Raw genomic sequence first — 18,535 nt, 5'->3', positions numbered from 1 at the left:
CCCACCCCAGTCACCGTAAGTTTGTTTTCTATGTCTGTGAGTTTATTTCTGTTTTGTAAAGCAGTTCATTTGTGTCTTTTTTTTTTTAAGATTCCACATAAATTGTATATGCATGGCTGAAACATTATGCTGTACACCAGAAAAACTGACACAACACTGTAACTGATGATACTTCAATTAAAAATTTTTAAAAATTTAAAAATTAAAAAAATGTGTTTCATGCTCACTAATCCCAGGGGCTAAATTTGTATGACCTTGATCTTCATTTTTCCCTCTTTATATGGATCTCCATTTTTTTTAATTCCTTTTTTCTATTACTAGTTTCATTCTTGGGAAACAGAAGGGACAAAACATCATTAAGTCCTTTCCAATTCTGTCACTCAATAGCTCAAGTCTTTTTTTGATCAGACGTTCTTCAAAGCGTTTGGTAATCATTGAAATTCCAAGAATCCTAACACTCATCCAGCCTACCCTTTTCCACATAGTCACAGAAACTTGAACACAGAATGCTTGGTAATTCATTAGCTACATGGATAAACAAAAATAAAACAAGTGATGATAAATTCAGAACCTTTGAAAATCCAGTTAAACATCGCTGCATTGGGACTCTTTTCTAAGAATCCATTCCATATGTTTTATGTGTGCACACGTGTACACACAGGTGTGGGTGTGTGCTCTTTTCAGCTACAGTCAGGCCTTGTTTTATTGTGTATCACTTTATTGTGCTTCACAGACATTGCATTTTTTTACATGTTGAAGGCTTGCAGCAACCCTGCATCAAGCAAGTCTATTGGCCCCATTTTTCCAACAGCACTTGCTCACTTTGTGTCCTTATGTCACATTTTTAGACATAATGCTATGCACACTTAGTAAACTAAAGCATGGTGTAAACATAACTTTTATATGAACCAGGAAACCAAGAAATTCACATGACTCGCTTTATTGTGATATTTGCTTTACTGTGGTAGTCTGGAACCAAACCTGCAGTATCTCCGAGGTGCGTATGTATAAAGAAGCATTATCAGAATAAAGGAGACAAGGAATCCAAGATGAACATCATTCATCTCTCTTCTACTCAAGTGGAATATCCCCTAATCTGTCTGAAATAAACAGAGGTCTCCACTGCCCTAAACGTTCTCTAAGCAATAAGATTTTATGAACTCTCTTAGTCACCTGCTCCCAGGTCATTGTCAAAGTTCGCCCTGAATGCTCTTTAACACTGCTCATGAGGCTACAGGTCCATCAAACCTCTCTGAAAAACAATTTGAAAAAAATGTATTAAGTCTTAAGGATGCCATCCTCTTTGACCCTATAATTTCACTTCTACAGTTGTACCCTGAGAAAATATGAAGTACTGATAATACTGAATAAGTAGGTAGATCTTTGTATACATTTTTAAATAAGAGCAAATCATAAATGCACTAAATATAGGTTGTTGGTTAACTAGATTATGTAAATCCAAATAACAGAATGTTATGCAGTCATTATATATATATATATATACACACACAAAATGTGAAATGTTAAAATGATACCTTTTCTGCCTCATTTTTGGCTGAGGCTCTAAAAGAGCAGAGAACAAAATAACAGGGAGTAAGTATTTCTCCTTACCAGCCTGGGAAGGAGGCAGCTAACATTCTCAAGGGAAACCTTCAACTAGTAGGATGGGAGGTCAGTGGATGAAAGCTCCAGCCCTTGACAGTGATCAACTCAGTAATGCATTCCTTATTCTTTCCCTTCCCTGCCCCACACACCCTATCCTCACTCCTGCTCCCTCAAATCTACTTCCCAGTATAAAACCTGCACTCAGGTCCTTCTCTCAGGCTCTGTTGGAAGGTGAATAAAACTAAGTCACCCACAAGACCTAGTACCCTCCTGAACTCAGGCTTTTGGATACCAAAAACTCAGGAAGGAGGTTATCTTCAAAGAGTTGGTGTTTCATCCCCAATCCTAAGCAAGGAAACAAAATGAAAATACGGCTCTCTGCTTCAAACAAGGGAAGAGACATGCACACAAGATACATACCAACTGATGATTCAGGGACTTATCCCATCACAACATTGTCATCATCACTGACATTATTGCTGTCAAACACCAAAGACACAGAAGTCAGACATGGTCCTTGCCAGTCTGGGATTCACAACTCTGGAAAAGGACTCAAGGGCTAGAACCTGTTTAAGACAATCTTTCTGCTGGATGCAATTATGTGGCTACCCCAGCTATCTAGAGGGGACAATGTTTTAGAGGCTGTGGGGAGATACCCACCAAGAGATATCATGCTGAGTGCTCTTATTCCCAATATGGAACCCAGTTCACAGCCAGACAGATAGCTGGCTCTCATCTCTCCTTCCTCATGCACTCTCAACTATGCTTCAGGAAAAAGGAGGGATTCTGAGGTTAGGAATGAAGTGGCCCTGATAATGTGTGCTCCCAGGGACCTGAATCAGATTCCAAAGAGAAGGAGGCTGCCCTGTACGCAATCCTAGATTCTTACCCTTGGCTCCCCTGTCTAGAACATCAAACCAGCCTCTGGACTGTTTGATAAATGTGGGCAAGAGAGAAAAAGAATCAACAGGGTCAGTAGTGGTAGATCTCAAATGTTGACAGAGGTTAGTTACAAAGTCAGTGTCTTCAGGTCCAGGCTGGTAATATAAGTGAAAAAGGCAGAGATCTGTGGAGATGGCAGCAAACTGAAGAGGGCATGCCCCATCTAAAAGGTACATCTGAACTCCAGTCAGCTGGGATCCAGTGCTGCTAAATAAAATTTTAAGTGCAACTACGAAGTCAAAAATCTAGATCTTACATGAAAGCTGCTGATTCCACAGATGGCAACTAGTTCAAATGCTTTTTACCCACCCCATGTCGGTTTGCATAGCTGTCAAAGAAAACACATTTGTGGACTATGTCAGCTCTGAGATCAACCATATGGACATACGTTATGGGAGTACAATAATCCATTGTAATTAAAGAATTACTAAAAGCCATAGTAGCAGACAACTATAAGGGAAGAATGGAGAAAAGAAATGAGTTGTGAAAGGGAAAAAGGGACTGGCCTCAAATTCATAAGCTTATGAACTTTAATCTGGGGCTAATTTCACACCTGCCATTATGAGGCGTAAAGGGTAATGGTGAAGTATTACAACCACATTGCATCACTGACCCTACGAATACTCAGTCAGCCGCTTTCCTCCTCTCACTGGCTTAGCTGCCTGACGAACACCCCATTCAGGACCAGTAGTCTCTGTGCCCCAGCCCCACCCCTCAACTCCCACAAAATGACCCTTTCTAAGAAATGTAAAACTATCACCAAAACAAGCAGAAAGATGCGTAAAGACATCCGGGAAGAGGCAAAGACCTGGGAACAGAAGGGATAAGGTAGCACCAGGGCCAGCGAAACTCTTTGGAAAAGGAAGAGTAAGGTTGACACTTAAGACCCAAAGAAGTAAGATCAGGGCAATCCCTGCCTCTGCACTCTCCCCACCCACCACCAACCCCCGAGAGCAGGGAGAATACTCTTTTGCCTCTGTCTTTCTGTGATTTTTAAGTTAATCATTCAACCTGTTTCAATTGTAAAATTGAGATAATGGTTACCTCAGTAGTACCACTGAGAAAAATAATGGTTAGCATAAGCTCTAGACATTTTCGTAAAGTCCCATGGAACACGGCCATGGGCATTCACTTACTATGACTGCTTTCACCCGCAGAAACTAAAACATACTCTCCCACCCTTGGCTTCCAAGTGGCCCTCTCAGGTAGTCCTATCACCTTACATGACTCACAAAAGCTACTGTGAGGTGTGACTTGTGATTTCTCACTCATGCAGGACTTTTATCAATAACTATTGAATGCCTTGGACACTGAACACACTTATTTCAAGGGTTGGGCTCCTGGTAGGCAGATCTCCCTGCACTGTTACTTTGACTCTAGACTGTAAGTTCTTGGGGGGCACGTACATATCAACAGGGCCAGTTCTGTGTAAATCGGCCCAAATGGTGAGTGTGGTGTAGACAAGTGACACCTGAATGAAGCTGGGAAGGCTACTGACTTCCTATGCTTTTGCCTTCTCCCCAAAGCGATGCCAGTGTATGCAAAGCATACTACTATGACACACTATGGCTAGATTTACTATAACATATTACTGCAACACACCACCACAAGATAGTCAGTGATATAATCATAACGTATTACTATAAGGTACCAAATATACTCAAACATATTACTACAATTTAGTACCACAAGATATACTTACGATATAAGATATTACTGCAACATAGCATTGCAAGATATACTTATATCTAATAACATAACTATATCATATTATTGTAAAATGCCTCTGCTCCTGGACCCAGGGACACCTGCCATAATGTCTTCAAACCACCATCTCTTCTCAGCTCCACAAAAGGGCCAAATGTGATCACACGAGAGCAAAGGCAACCGTCAGAGAAACCCATGGTCTATCAGGAACAAGAAACTCAACAATGTCAAGGAGACATGACAAAACCCTCGGGCCTGTCTAAGTTAGCAGTTCCATCTCCTTTTCCAGTTTCTGCATCTTTCATGTTGCAAGGTTAGAGAGAAGAACTGAATTTTGAGGCCTCAGTCTTATAAACGAGCTTTAGCCTTGCTGGACTGTGATTTTTAAAAACTGCATTTATGGTCCCTGGCAGGGATGATGGGGTGGGGAGTGGGCAGGCTGTGCTTCCCAGAACATTTGCAGTTTAACAGTAATGAGTAGAGGGAAGGAGATAACTTAGCACCTTTATGTGAATTACACAAGGTCAATTCCACAAGGGATTCCACACAGCTATCAGAATTACTTGTCTCCAAAGAGCCCTAACACCACATTGTATCCAAAGCATACTGTTGGGAGAAGTTTGAGAATGTTGTCCTTTAAAAAGTTTCAAATACACATAAGCCAATCTAGGTCGATGTTTTATTTTTCCCTTCCTTGTGTTTGCAGTTCCTAGGCTTTGTGATGGCATGACCTGGGCTTGTTTCTAGAAAAAAAAACGGGCATCTTCATGACTAAATTACCAACAAAAGAAACTAGAGGTGTGAGATGATGGTAATCCGGTTGCAGGTTTTCTGGGTGTTGTACCTGCCAGCCCAGCCAGCTTAGGTCCATCAAATAAAGTAAGCTCTTTTCATATCCAGAAAGCGTCACAACCTATCCCCAGACCACAACTCAAACATACATTTCACCAGCAAATCTCTTAAACAGGAACAAAGGAGAAAACATATTTCCTCCTGGCTCTCTCGGTTTTCCCTCTACCCATCACACCCCTGTTATCCTGTTACATGAAAAAGGGGGGCCGTTCTCCAGGCTGCCACAGGTCACTCTTCAGCTTAACAAAAACATCACTTGTTGGTGAAAGGAGAGAAATTTTATTCAGAGGCCCTGGGCAGGGAGGAAAAATCAAAGATGATTATGGTGGTCTTGGGCCTACACCTAAAGAGGCTTTTCTTTCGGCTGCCCATGAGAGAAAGTGTGACACAGAAAGACATGGATTCAATCAGCTTCTTCAACCAGGGCATTGGCATATGCTGTTGACTAAAGAGACAAGAATGAGAAAATGTAAGATTTACACTCAAGAAACCCATTTGTTTCTCATATAGGGGCCTCCCCAGCTCAGTTTCCCAGAGACTCCATCAGACTTAAGGTTTCCAAGAGTTTGAGAAACCTACCTTCACAGGTAGGTCCAGAGGTTTTATCAACCTCTCTAGTGAATGGGCAAGATTAGAGGGAGGCTCTACAGTGTAGCGAAGACAAACAAAGAACACAAGGTCCGGTTCTCTGCAGGAGGAAGAAGGAGGGATAGGTTTTCAGGGGGAGAAGGAGACAGTCCTAAGGAAGAGTGGGAGACAGTCTTTGGAGGGTGAATGGAGAGCTCTGCTTTGACAGAAGCATGGCATTTTGGAACACCTGCCAAGATAGTATGACAGTCCTCAGGTCTGGCAGTCCCCTTTCTTAATCAGAAAATCTCATCAATACCTTGGCTTCCAGGTTTTTTTCTGGCATAACTTCTTAACTTTCTGTCTCAGTGGTAAATCCTTCAGATGGCATGCTGAACGCTTACATCTACAAGATTTCACCATCCTCTGACATTTCCCAACTCTGGCCAGCAGCAGGGTCTTTGTTGAATCAGCAGCCTCTGTCAGCTCCCCCTCCCCTACCCCAAGTCCATTTGTCCAAAGCAGCCCACTCATCACTCCTTTTATATATGGAGACAAGTGGCCATGATGTGGCCTCCTAGTAAAAGGACCTAATGACTGATTATTGTCATAATGGCTGAGAGTCAACATGAGAGTTTGGTTGGGTAGTTGGGGACTATTGATTCATTTGGATAAAATCAAGAAAGCACCTATTAGGACTGCTAAAATCAGCCGGTTGCCTATCAGTATAGCCATGGGAACCACCTTGAATGATACAAACCAAGTAAAAGTCCCCCTGCCCTGCAGACACAAGTGAAGCACCATCAAAGCCCTCATCTGCTGGCATACTTAGGTATGCATTCTTGGTTCCATCTTCGTATTTCAGGAAAGAGCTCTTTAGCAAGGACTTGAACAACATGGAATTTTAAAATTAATTTATTGAACTATAATTGACATACAATAAGCTTCATGTATCTTAAGTGTTCAATTTGATAACTTGACATAGGTACGCACCCCTGAACCTACTACCACAAACCAAGATATAAGCATACTGTCTACTCGCAAAAGTTTCTCTGTGTCTCTTTGTAATCTCATTTTCCTGCTCCTTTCTAGCCCCCACTCAAATCCCCAATAATGTGGAATTCAAAGCTTTGGTCCAACTCATCTTTTTCTTGTACTACCCCTGTCCCATCCCCCAGAACCTCACAGAAATATAGCTTCAGTCTCAAGAAACTCAATGTCTAGGAAGAGAAGACATGCATAGAAATTTAAAAAAAAAAAATCTTGACAGGATCTGGTAAATGATATAAAATGTGTTCAAAAGATTAATAAAGGGAGTTCACTGAAGAAGTTGTCATAGAATTTAGGGCCTGTGTTTTGAACTTTGAAAGTTACATAGGAATTTAATAAATTAAAATACTGGAAAAAATATTACAAGTAAGAAACTGAATTTCCCATGAGCACCTGTACTTTTTCTACTTTTTGAATAACCCAACTTGACTAGAATAGCAGAGGTTGCCTGAGGAAGCAAATAAAAGACCTGGCTAGGAATACATATATGAAATGGCAGAAAATATTTGCAAACAATGCAACTGATATGGGATTAGTTTCCAAAATGTACAAACAACTCATACAGCTCAATAGCAAAACAAATAAACAAATGAACACCTAATCAAAATATGGGCAGAAGACCTAAATAGACATTTCTCCAAAGAAAGCACACAGATAGCCAATAGGCACATGAAAAGATGCTCAACATCGCTAATTATTACAGAAATGCAAATCAAAACTACAGTGAGGTATCACTTCACACCAGTCAGAATGGCCATCATTAGAAAGTTTACAAATAATAGATACTGGAGAGGGTGTGGAGAAAAGGGATCCCTTCTACACTGTTGGTGAAAATGTAATTTGGTGCAGCCACTATGAAGAACAGTATGGAGGTTCCTTAAAAAACTAAAATTAGAGTTACCAAATAATCCAGCAATCCTACTCCTGGGCATATCTCCAGAATAGACAAAAACCTTAATTCGAAAAGATGCATACATCCCAATGCTCATAACAGTTTTATTCACACTAGTCAAGGCATGGAGGCAACCTAAATGTCCATTGACAGGTAAATGGATAAAGAAGATGTAGTGTATATATACAATGGACTATTACTCAGCCATTAAAATGAATGAAATAATGTCATTTGTAGCAACATGGATGGACCTAGAGAATATCATACTAAGTAAATAAGTCAAAAATAGAAAGACAAATAACATTTATCATTTATATATTGAATCTAAAAAAATGGCACAAATGAACTTATTTATAAAACAGAAACAGACTCACAAACATAGAAAACAAACTTGTGATTACCAAAGGAGAAAGGAAGTAGGAGAGGAATAAATTAGGAGTTAAGTTAGATAGACACTACTGTAAGTTAGATACACACTACTATATATAAAATACGTAAACAACAAGGTCTTACTGTATAGAACAAGGAACTATATTCAATATCTTTTTTCATTTTCATATATTCAATATCTTATAGTAACCCACAATAAAAAAGTATCTGAAAAAAGTATATACACATATACATAAAAAATATACGTGTGTGTGTGTATATATATATGTATGTATGTGTGTATATATATATATAACTGAATCACTTTACTGTACACCTGAAACAAGCACAACATTGTAAATCAACTATATTTCAATAAAAAATAAACTTTTTAAAAAATATGTGGCTAAAAAGTGAAGTTGGAGTTCGGAAGGCTGATATGAAAACTGAAGATGAACTATACCTTGCAGACAGTAAGGAGTTTCCCAAACACGTCAAAAGAGTGACATGATTAGTCTTGCTTTAGGAAGTTTGGATAATCGTTTGCATGAATAAAGAGACTCAAGCAGCCTCCACAATAATGTAGTCCAAAGGTAATAAACAAGTTTTGATCAAGGGCTGCCAACCTAGAGCGAAAAAAAAAGGGGGGGCATCATAAAGGAAGACTCAACAAAGACTGGAAAGGAGAGCAAAAAGTCCAAGGACACCTGGATTTTAAGCCTAAGTAATATGGCTTTTGGATGGTGCCACACAGCAGGGAGAGGCTGGCAGGGAGGCCCCAAGAGATAAGCCATCTCCTCTCTTCCTTTAAAATCTGGTTTCAAGCACACTTCCTGAACAAAGGCCTGGTTCACCCTCTCCAAGAGGGTCACCTTCACATGGAGACAAAGGAGATGATAATCCAAGCACCCTCCACAGTCCCTCTAATCTCCTGCCTCTTGCAAACTCTAAGAGGCTGGGAATTCTACAGTCTCCCCTCCTACAGTTCTTTTTAACTTAAGATCTACAGCTTGAATCCCAAGGAGGGCAACAAAGTTTGGGAAGAGAGAGGAAGAAAGAGAGGGAGGTAGTTATATTTTAACTATGTGTGCATATCTGCAAAGCTGAGTTTAATTTCTCCTATGTCCTCTTTTCCTTGTCAAAAGTTACTAACAATCAGACTGTTTCCATACTCAAAGCACTCAAATCCTCAAGGCAAAGGGATAGGAGTATATGATTGTAATGCATGTCCTAGAGATGGCTTAATAGAGCAATTCATTTATTCATCCAAACTTGTATTGAGTATCTGGAGTTCTTTCCCTATCTCATTTCTTGCCCTTTGTGTTTCTGTATTCTTTCCTACACACTCATGGAGGCATGGGTCAGTGTGAGAAATGGGCAAAAAAGAAGTGATGGAGATGTTTTCATGGGATTCCAAATCATGACTAAAATATGCTCAAGAACTCACCAGCCTAGGTACATACTAACATGGAATCCTCTCCCCCTCACCTCCTAAACACCAACAGCTTGAATAAATCTTTCCTTTTTGAACAAGATGTCCTTATTCAAGAACTTTATTTTGATAAACAATATGGATCCACTCTCAATTAGCAAAGATCTACTGAAAACCTCTTGTGTTCTAGACTATCCTTGTGCTAAATACTTTTTAAAAAAGAATATAAAATATATAAGAAACAATCTTACATGAGAAATTATTACAGTTTCTTACACGAGAAGACCCCAGCTCCTTCGTTTACTAGCTGTGAGACCTTGGGCAGGTTACCTAACCAACCTGATTCTGGAACACGGAATAGCTGTAGCCACCTCACAGGGCTGATATAAGGATAAAATGGGTTAATATCTACACAGTACTTACCATATTCCAAGCCCCATTCCAGGCACACGCTATTGTCTCGGCTCTGTACTCCCAGAGTGTAAGGTGCACACGAAGGAAGCACAGAGATGAAGTAACAAGGACCAGTCAGGACTGGATGTTCACCCCAAGTTGCAGACTTGTCTACACTGGAAAGAGGCAGTAGAGGTCAGGTAAGGGTGAAGGGCACATGAGTATAGTGAGGCTAGAAGAACAAAGAGAAGCCCTTTTATTTTTTATGGCAAAGCAATAGTGGTTGAATAAGTACTCCACTTTTGAGAAGTTTGGAGAGGATGGTTGCTAGAGAGAGGCATACTATTCTCTTCTCAAAAACAACCTTCACCCTCCTCCACCTCATCTCCTGTCTCTCTTCTACTCACTGCACTCCTGACCACACCTCCCCTACCCTGTCTCTGCAGGAACTTTTAAGTGTCCAATGCTCTAAGGGGTCAAATAAGCTAAGAACTGAAGAAATGGCATGAGTCTCCTCAAGTGCTCTGCACTGTGCCTGGCACTCAGTAGGTCCAATGCGTGTTACAACTGCCCCAAGTTTGGCAGCTTCCATCTTTGAATGCCTTGTTGCCACTTGGCAACTCCACTCTTCCCTGAGTTTTCTTCTGTTCTCTGAGTCTCCCTCCCCAGCTCTCTTCTCTGAAAAACATAGAGGCTGATGAATTTCAGAATTTTGTCCTTAGATCATCTCATCTACTCCTATAGACTCAACTACACAAAAGTCTACCTTGCCAGTGCCAAAGTCTACATCACCACTCCCAATTGCTCTTCTGGGCTACAGTTACTTATATCCAACTTGTCCACTGGGAATCTAAGTGGACACTGGGTCTGTCCAGTAGACATTTCAACCTGTGCAAAACTAAAATCAGTACTTTCCATCCAAATATATGTTCTGCTTCTATAACCACCTAGTAGGCATTCACTTGGGGCAGAAGTCTGAGATTCAAACTTTCCCCTCATAGCCCCCATATATCTCATCAGTCACCTGAATATTTTATAATCTACCCCTTCTTCTCCATCTCCATCACTTATTTGAGTCAGTCTCCTCTGGGCTTTAATATTCAAGCCTTTTGTTCATATTTCTCATCATAGGAAACAGTAAGTAAAAGATGTCACCCCTTATGTGGTTAACCATCTCCCTCTCCCTTCCTACCATGGCAGCAGATGCGTCAGGAAATACTGTACAGAGGCACTAACATTAGGTAGATGTGGATGTAAACCCCAGCTCTACTGTTTGGAGGAATTTCCTGAAGCCTGTAGGGAAGTAATCGTCAAGTGGGCATTTAGTTTCCTCACTAGTAAAATAATAGGAAGTCCGTGTCCTTCTGGCTTTAAAAGAGGATTTTTAAGACCAGGAGATATTAAATAATCTGTCCTGGTCTTAGTAAGTTTAGCAGGTCCTACTGCTCAGCCCTTCTCCTGCAGATTTGGTTGCTGACCTCATGTGGACTTTGTGATATCCCAGAAGGGGGAAGTCCAAGTCACAGTGGCTAGTTTCTTTACAGGTGTCCCCCCAGATGCCCACCTCAAGGCTCAATACCATCTTTTGTTAAATGACCAGAAAGCCCACATCAAGCTTCTCACATCTACCATAACATCTAAAATCTACCTGCATCCTCCATGCAACCCCACTAGGCTCCAGCAATGCTGCACATCCCCTAGGACTTGGAAGCCTTCCTGCAGGAGCAAAGAAGAAAGAGTCACCAGTGATAGCATGGAGGAGGAGGAGGAGGGTGCAACTGGCAAAGCTCTTGAACGTGTGGTCCTGAGGAAGTGTAGGAGGAGTGGGGGTAGCAGTTGAAGAATGTGTGTGAGAAAAGGAGAGAGGAGGTGGTGATGGAACCATTGCTGAAGAGGCTTCATTCATTCTCAGGCACATGGCACAGCCTAAGTGAGAAGCAGCCCACTTATAAGTATTCATCAAGCCCCCATTATGACTAAGACATTGACCGACTCTCCCAGATTACACAGATGAATGAGATAGGGATCTTTCAGTGTGTTATATGGATGTTTACCATAAGAAGTAACCTCAGTCAGGAGGGACAAAGTGGGCTTCGTGGGCATGGGACCTGTGCAGTCACAAATGGCCCTGTGCCCAGGGGACTTTAGACTTGGTTTACACTCTGTGGTCACCACCGTGAAAGCATTTTGTTTTAAACAATACCCCAGCATAGTCACCTTGTACTACGCCCCACAGAAAATACAGCTGGTTCTGGGAAGGCTTGGCTGACCTAGAGCAGGCGTCACAGGATGTCACAAGTAAGCCAGCCTGAACAGTAGCTAAAGGGGTAACAAAATTATAAGAGAAAATCTAGAAAATGTCAAGTTGGCCAGTGTGCCCACCAGAAGAAATTTCTGAGACTCTCCCACCCAAACCAGGGAGCTTTATAACTTCAATTTTGTCTTTGCTGCCTTGTAGCATGATGAGGTTTCCACTCTATTACAGGGCAGTGGTCTCCTGAGGAAACAAGCCCTTCTGCATGGCGACACAGTCCTTACCAGAGCATCTCAGTAGTATGACCTTCCACATTTCCTCCCAGAATAGAAATAAGGATGCTCAGCATTGAGAATTCCTTGCAACACTCAACAAATCTGAATCTTTCTCTGGGCCCTTGCTGAAAAAGAAGGATTTGTTTTGAAGGTTTCACTAGGCAAGTCATCCCTGCTGTCCTAGCATAGGGTGTGTGAAGGGCAAAGAGTCGCCAAAACTTTGAATTCCAGCACTAGAAAGGACAGTGGAGGACTTCCTTTGTTCCCTTTCTAGTATAAATACAACTAAAGCTACTTCTCCAACTATGAGAATTCTGCCCAGGAGAACAATGGGGAAACCAAACAGACGATGATACTGCCGGGCAAGACTTCTGTCAGTTCCATTTTTCAAGATCCTCAAGAGGCAGAGTGAAATTATGCTTCTGGCCAATCTCTTCTTCTTCATCCTCAGTTGATCCCCACTACAAGTAGGAAGTAGAGTTTCATCAAATCAGGGCAAAGAGATATGACTGGATTGTGACCCAACCTTGATCAGTAGTCATAACAGGTATTTATGTTACAAATAATCCTGAAATATTGAGTGCCTCCTCTGGTCCGTGTACCCTACACCAGCCTGATGGTCATAATGCTTTGAAATTATCAATTATGAAGGCACTGACCCTCATATGTGACAACTTCAGCCTGTCTTTCAGGTCCTTTTCCCCTTAGGGTGATAACTCTCTCACATTTCACGGGGACAAGTATCCGCAAATTCAATGACATGATAGCTCCTGGTGGGTGGGATGACTTCAAGAGGGTAGGGCTCTTAGTACGTGGCTCTCAGAATGTGAAGGGAGAATTCAAAAGCACAGGAGAAAAAAAAGAGGCCTGAAGAGTCAACAATAGTGCCTTACGGTAAAGAGGCAAGAAGCCTGGACTGGAGATTAGGAGATCTGGGCTTGAGATCCAACTTTGCCTGTAATTTGTGACTTCGGCCAAGTTATCCTTTATCCCCAGACTTACTTATTATGGAATTGTTCTCTAGGAACCCTTGCAACTCATAGTTCCTTACTCCAGTTGTTAGGTGGATTAAAACGCATTCGCTCCTAAGGACTGTATGAGGCCAAATAATTTAACGTGTGTGACGTTGTCACATATATCACACCCTTTCCAACACCCTGGGAGGCAGCTTTATTTTTGTCTTGTGGCTGAAGGGCACTGGACTCCCAGTGTGTTCTGGGGAGGGGCAACTTTTTCTTCACTGTTTCACAGACGGGGATTAAGGTCAGTGGGGGGCGGAGAAGAACATTATTGGGAACCTTCTGAAGCATAAAGTTTGGATTTTCATTGTATTACTGTACCATGTGGCATTATTGCCAGTGGTGGCAAAAGGAATAGAAACAGTCAAATAATTTTTCATATGTCCGAAAATAACAACAACTAATGAAAGTTTGAATTCTTTCCAAATGAGAACTCCAAATTCACGCCTTGCCTCTGAGAAGAGTTCACTACTTCTTCCCAGTTCTCTTTCTCCTTTCAGTACCAGATTCCTTCTTGGTGATCCTAGCACTGCATATAGGAGAGAAAAGGCAAAGAAAGCCGAGAGTCAAGGTCAGATCTATTTTTAAGGCAAGTTGGGAAGACAATGTGGAGTGGTGGGCAGACTTTGGCTTGGGGGTCAGCCATCCTGAGTCCAGTCATGGCTCTCACATTGCCTGGGTGCAGCCCTTAGACAAGTCTGGTGGCTCCCAGGGCCACCGTTATTGTGGAGTCTCCTGCCTTCTAGCAGCCCAGTCTCTCTATTCCTGGAAAACAGAAATTCCTTATGGAAAGACAGTTCAGAAACACAGGCAGAAAGGATGGGAGAGGAGTCTAAAGGCAAAATGGGAAAGAACCTCGACAAACCTTTAGGCAGAACCCAGACCATCCTCAGAGCCAGGATGCTCCCGATTCCTAGAACTGGATGGGAAAAGGCGAATGGAGTTGAAGTCCCTCCTTCCTTTTTCTCTGAAAACCACCCCATGGCCTTGGGCTCTGGTCTCTCTTTGCTTCCTCCTGGAGACTTGCAGTGAGTCCTGAGCTCGGAGACTTTGGCTCCTTGGTGAGGCCCCCACCCACCCCTGCTCCAGCTTACCCTGAGCCCCCTTAGCCTGCCTGAACAGCAGCAGCAAGAGCAGAGAAGACAGGATGTGCATGTGAGCTGGGTAGAAGGCCCCCACTTCCCAGCTGAGGTCAACATCTGGAGAGACTTAGGTTTCAGAGAGGGATTCAAACTGAGTCATCAACATGGGTAAGGACTGTCAGCAACTTTTCCATGTTCTCTCTTAATGAGCCCCAATTCCCACCCTGCTGGGAAGATCCAGCCGTGGGAAGTCGTCCATTGGACTCCCAGGAAAATTAATGGACTGAGCTTGAACCGGAGAGGTGAGATGGGACCCAACAAGAGGCCTGACTTCCAAAACAGTGACGCCCAAAGCCTGCCCCTTCCTAACCTAAGAAAGAGGCCAGAGGGAGCGCCAGCCTCCCAGCCCTTCCCTGCTGTGCTCCTCTGACCATCTTTCTAGAAGATGAAGACACCACTTTGTCCATCCACCTGTTCCAGACAAGATAACACTCAGCCCCCAAAGAGAAGGAACTTATAGCTCCTCTTCTAAAAAGGCCAGGAATTCAGTTCCCTCTCCATGTCCCAATAACTACTGGAAAATATCTCTCTCCTTTCATCAAGAGAAACAACAGCGAAGTCCCACTAGGAAACCAAAGTGTGGAAGAAGTGGATTTATTGGGGTGTCTCTGCTGCTGCTGTGCTGGGTTATTTGAAGCAGCTCATGTAGCCACTCTGGGCCTCGGTTTCTTCATCCAAAAGGATAAATTTAACAGAGAGGGCAGAAGAAACGGTGAGGAGACAACAGACTGAATCAACAGACCATGCTCAATGAAGGCTATCTCCAGGTCCACTAAGGGGCAGGAGTGAATTCACTGTGCTGTAACCAGCTTGCTCTTGGTTCAAGCAACACTGGGGCAGAAATGGAAAAACAGAGACAGAGATAGGCAGCAGTGCCCAGTGCTCAACCCTGCTCCATCCTCACTCCAGGATGTGTGACACAGAAGCCAACACAAACAACCCCCACAGCCCGCCCCGGCCAGCCTGCAACCTGCCTCCTTCCACACTGGGCCTCCTGCTGCTGGAGTTTCTCAGCATGAGCATCTGAAACCAGAACCTCTCCTTAACCCTATGCAAAGGGGACGTTTTTGTTTGTTTATTTCTTCATCCGTTCTCAAGTCTGGCTGCCTTCCTCCCTGTAATCTCAGCTTCTCCTTGGCAGCATGGGTCTTTTGGAGATGGAAAGGAGTGGGGGAGAGAAATATTATTCAGTCTCCAGGACCATCCAGAAAATGCTTCTCAAACTTAAGAGACCAGTCCCTCTGCAAACATGTTCACCAGCAGGGCCAGGTATGAGAGGCCGGCATGAAGCACCCGAGGGCCTGTTATGGAGACAAAGTCCTTTTTCCCTTTACTCCCTAGAAATGCTCCCATTTGATTTACAAAGTCACTCTGTGTTGTACAGTCTGTCCTCATAACACCAAAGTCTCTAAAATGAACAAATGTTTATGACCACCTATTATGGACCAGGTGGGAAATGCAGCAGAAATAAAAACACAGTCCCTAACTACAAGGAGCCCACCCCAAAAGTCAGATTAGCTCAGAGATCACTAAACCCAACCAGGTTATTTACAAACTAAAAGAGCCAAAGTCCAGAAAAATGACATTTGTGGCACAGTCAAGGCTAGAACCAAGACACATGACCCCTGTTGAGATCAGACTCACACACGTGACATGACAATGTGGGAACAAAACAACATTTCAAACAATGAGGATTAGTTTTCCAGACTTTAGGGGACAACATTAGAGAATCATGGACTTTGCACAAATGTCAATAGATGATGAAAATTTGCAAAGTCAAGGAAGTCTTCCTTGGAGAAGTTGGGACAAAATGGAGAGGAATCAGATAGAAAAATAGGACTTTTTATTTATTCAATAAAAGATTCCATAAACCCTTATTGGGCTCCTACCCTGAGGCAGGACCGTTCAATATACAGCAGTAAACGTGATTTTTAAATTCCTGCTTTCATGGAGTTTGCTTGTAGGAGGAACAATCAGGCTCGAGTAGATAGAAAAGTTTCCAAGATACAAAGAGGCAAGGCAGCAGGCTGTGTCATGGAGCATCTCCTTCTTTGCATGAATAAAAGTGTCCCACAGAAGGTCTCCAGAGAGAACTGCCTAGAAACATGAAAGTGGAAGCTGTCACATGATGGTTGTTCAAGGAATCTGCATTTTAAAAACACGATTTTCCATCTTATCTATAGATATTAGAAATACAAGGAGCAGGACTTAAACTACATTCTCTCTTCTATTCAATCAACTTTTGTTAAGAACCTCCAACATGCAAGGGAGGCTGATTTTTGAAAGAAGATGATGGCAGGGGAAAGAGAAGGAGAGACAGAACAGTTATCAAGCTCTAGTAAGAATTTTTTTTTCCAAAAGGGCTCAATACAAGGTATAAAAGATGAAGAAGAAAAAATTGGATGAGGAGTCCATTATCAGGGAAGCTGGGAATGTGAATATCTCCAGCTCAGACTTCTACTCTGACCTCCAGACCCATATTCCCAGTAACCATTCAGTATCTCTATTTGGAAGTCTCAAGGCACCTCAAACCCAAAATGTCTTAGACCAAAATCATGATGATCACTGCTTCCATGCCTGGCCTTTATCCCAGTAAGTGGCACCAGCATCTAGGTGGCTGCATTAAGCAGAAACAAAATCCATACCATTGATGCCCTCTGCTCTCATCAACCAAACCCAATTCATAACCAAGCCTTTGTCTCCCGTCCACATCTCTACATCCTAATCAACATGCTCCCTGTCCCAGGCCTCAGCCATTTTCAAATATTTCTCTCCTGAACCACTACCATTCTCAATATCCTCTCCCTTTGTTCACTTTGCTTCCTCATCAATCCATCCCCTCCCATTCCAGCAGCCTGTAATCTTATCACGTCATCCTCTTAAACATTTTTCCACGGCTTGAGCCTGGTCTGGTATCTGCCTCTCCCTCCAACCTCACCTTGCACCATGTTGAGAAGTGATTACTCACTGATTGGTGTAGATATCTGATAATAGCTTTCTCCCCCTCTAAGCTGAAAGCTCTATGTCTGTTTTCACCCACTGCTATTTTCCTAGCACCTAAGTTTATGGCACATACTATGTGATCAATAAATACGTGCTAACCAAATTTTTTTAAATGGCTAAGTCAATGGTTCTCAACCAGGGGTGATTTTTGCCCCTCCCCACAAGGCAGTGTTTGGAAACATTTTTGATTTCCACAGCTATAGGGGCTCTCCTGGCATCTAATGGGTGCAGGCCAAAAATGCCGCCAAACATCCTACAATGCACGAGGCAATGTGAAAATTAGTAAAAGGAAACCTCACCTAAAATTGGAGTTGGAAGTACCCATAGAGGGCGCTCTCACACCCTACCACAGTCAGTTACTCACCCTAAAAGGAAGACATCAGGTGCTGACCCCAACAGGAGGTGCAACTACTTTACTCCCCCGGCAGGAGGAAGGAAGATTTCCATCGCCCAGCAACAAGCACAGCCAATGGAAACGGCCGCAGCTCAGCCAATAAGAAGCCATCATCACCTGAACTTTTACTTTCCTCCATGAATTCTCATTGTTTCCTTACTGATGACTTCCTTTCCTTGTCCAGCTCCCCTTACTATAAAAGGCACCCACGTTGTGTAACCCCTTGGAGTATCTCTCTGTTTGCCAGATGAGATGCTGCCTGATTCATGAATCATTTAATAAAGCCAATGAGATCTTCAAATTTGCTCAGTTAAATGCTTTTTAACAACAGTCCCACATAGTCAGCCCCAACCTCAGCAGTGCTCAGGTTGAGAAAACTTTAGGAGAAAGAGAAGAAACATTTATGTTTTGGTCTTATTGATTGAGTTTCCCAGAGTCAAATCCTCACTCGTTATCTCCCAATGCTGTAAGAGAGGCTTAGATGTGATGCATATATAAACACTCAACAACCATTAAATTTCCTACAAGCAGGCAATACCTATTTTAATGGTTCGTGTACTCTCCAGATGCCCGGCACAGGGCTGGAATTTAGGTGCTTGTAACACCTGTCTGGAAAGCCTCATTTAACATTAAAAAAAA

General features: G+C 42.5%; 2 long non-coding RNA genes across 6 annotated transcripts; both read right to left on the bottom strand.

Moving 5' to 3' along the window:
- Positions 1 to 924: 924 nt before the first annotated feature.
- On the bottom strand, positions 925 to 18,426 carry LOC140696470 (uncharacterized). Of its 5 annotated transcripts, XR_012072867.1 has the most exons (6): positions 12,348 to 12,825; positions 12,027 to 12,128; positions 11,458 to 11,525; positions 9,840 to 9,985; positions 8,448 to 8,610; positions 925 to 1,252 (listed from the first exon to the last, which is right to left on the bottom strand). It is a non-coding gene; the product is annotated as an uncharacterized lncRNA (long non-coding RNA). The 5 variants fall into 5 exon arrangements; XR_012072865.1 differs by lacking the exons at positions 12,027 to 12,128; positions 12,348 to 12,825 and adding an exon at positions 17,867 to 18,415; XR_012072868.1 differs by lacking the exons at positions 11,458 to 11,525; positions 12,027 to 12,128; positions 12,348 to 12,825 and adding an exon at positions 17,867 to 18,412.
- Positions 5,363 to 6,283, bottom strand: LOC140696661 (uncharacterized). The gene is made up of 3 exons (XR_012073171.1): positions 5,993 to 6,283; positions 5,686 to 5,794; positions 5,363 to 5,551 (listed from the first exon to the last, which is right to left on the bottom strand). It is a non-coding gene; the product is annotated as an uncharacterized lncRNA (long non-coding RNA).
- Positions 18,427 to 18,535: the final 109 nt, after the last annotated feature.

This window comes from Vicugna pacos, chromosome 5, assembly GCF_048564905.1.
Source record: "Vicugna pacos chromosome 5, VicPac4, whole genome shotgun sequence".
Taxonomy (NCBI): Eukaryota; Metazoa; Chordata; class Mammalia; order Artiodactyla; family Camelidae; genus Vicugna; species Vicugna pacos.
The sequence above is the reverse complement of the archived record's forward strand: the minus strand, read 5'-3'. Positions and strand labels throughout refer to the sequence as shown.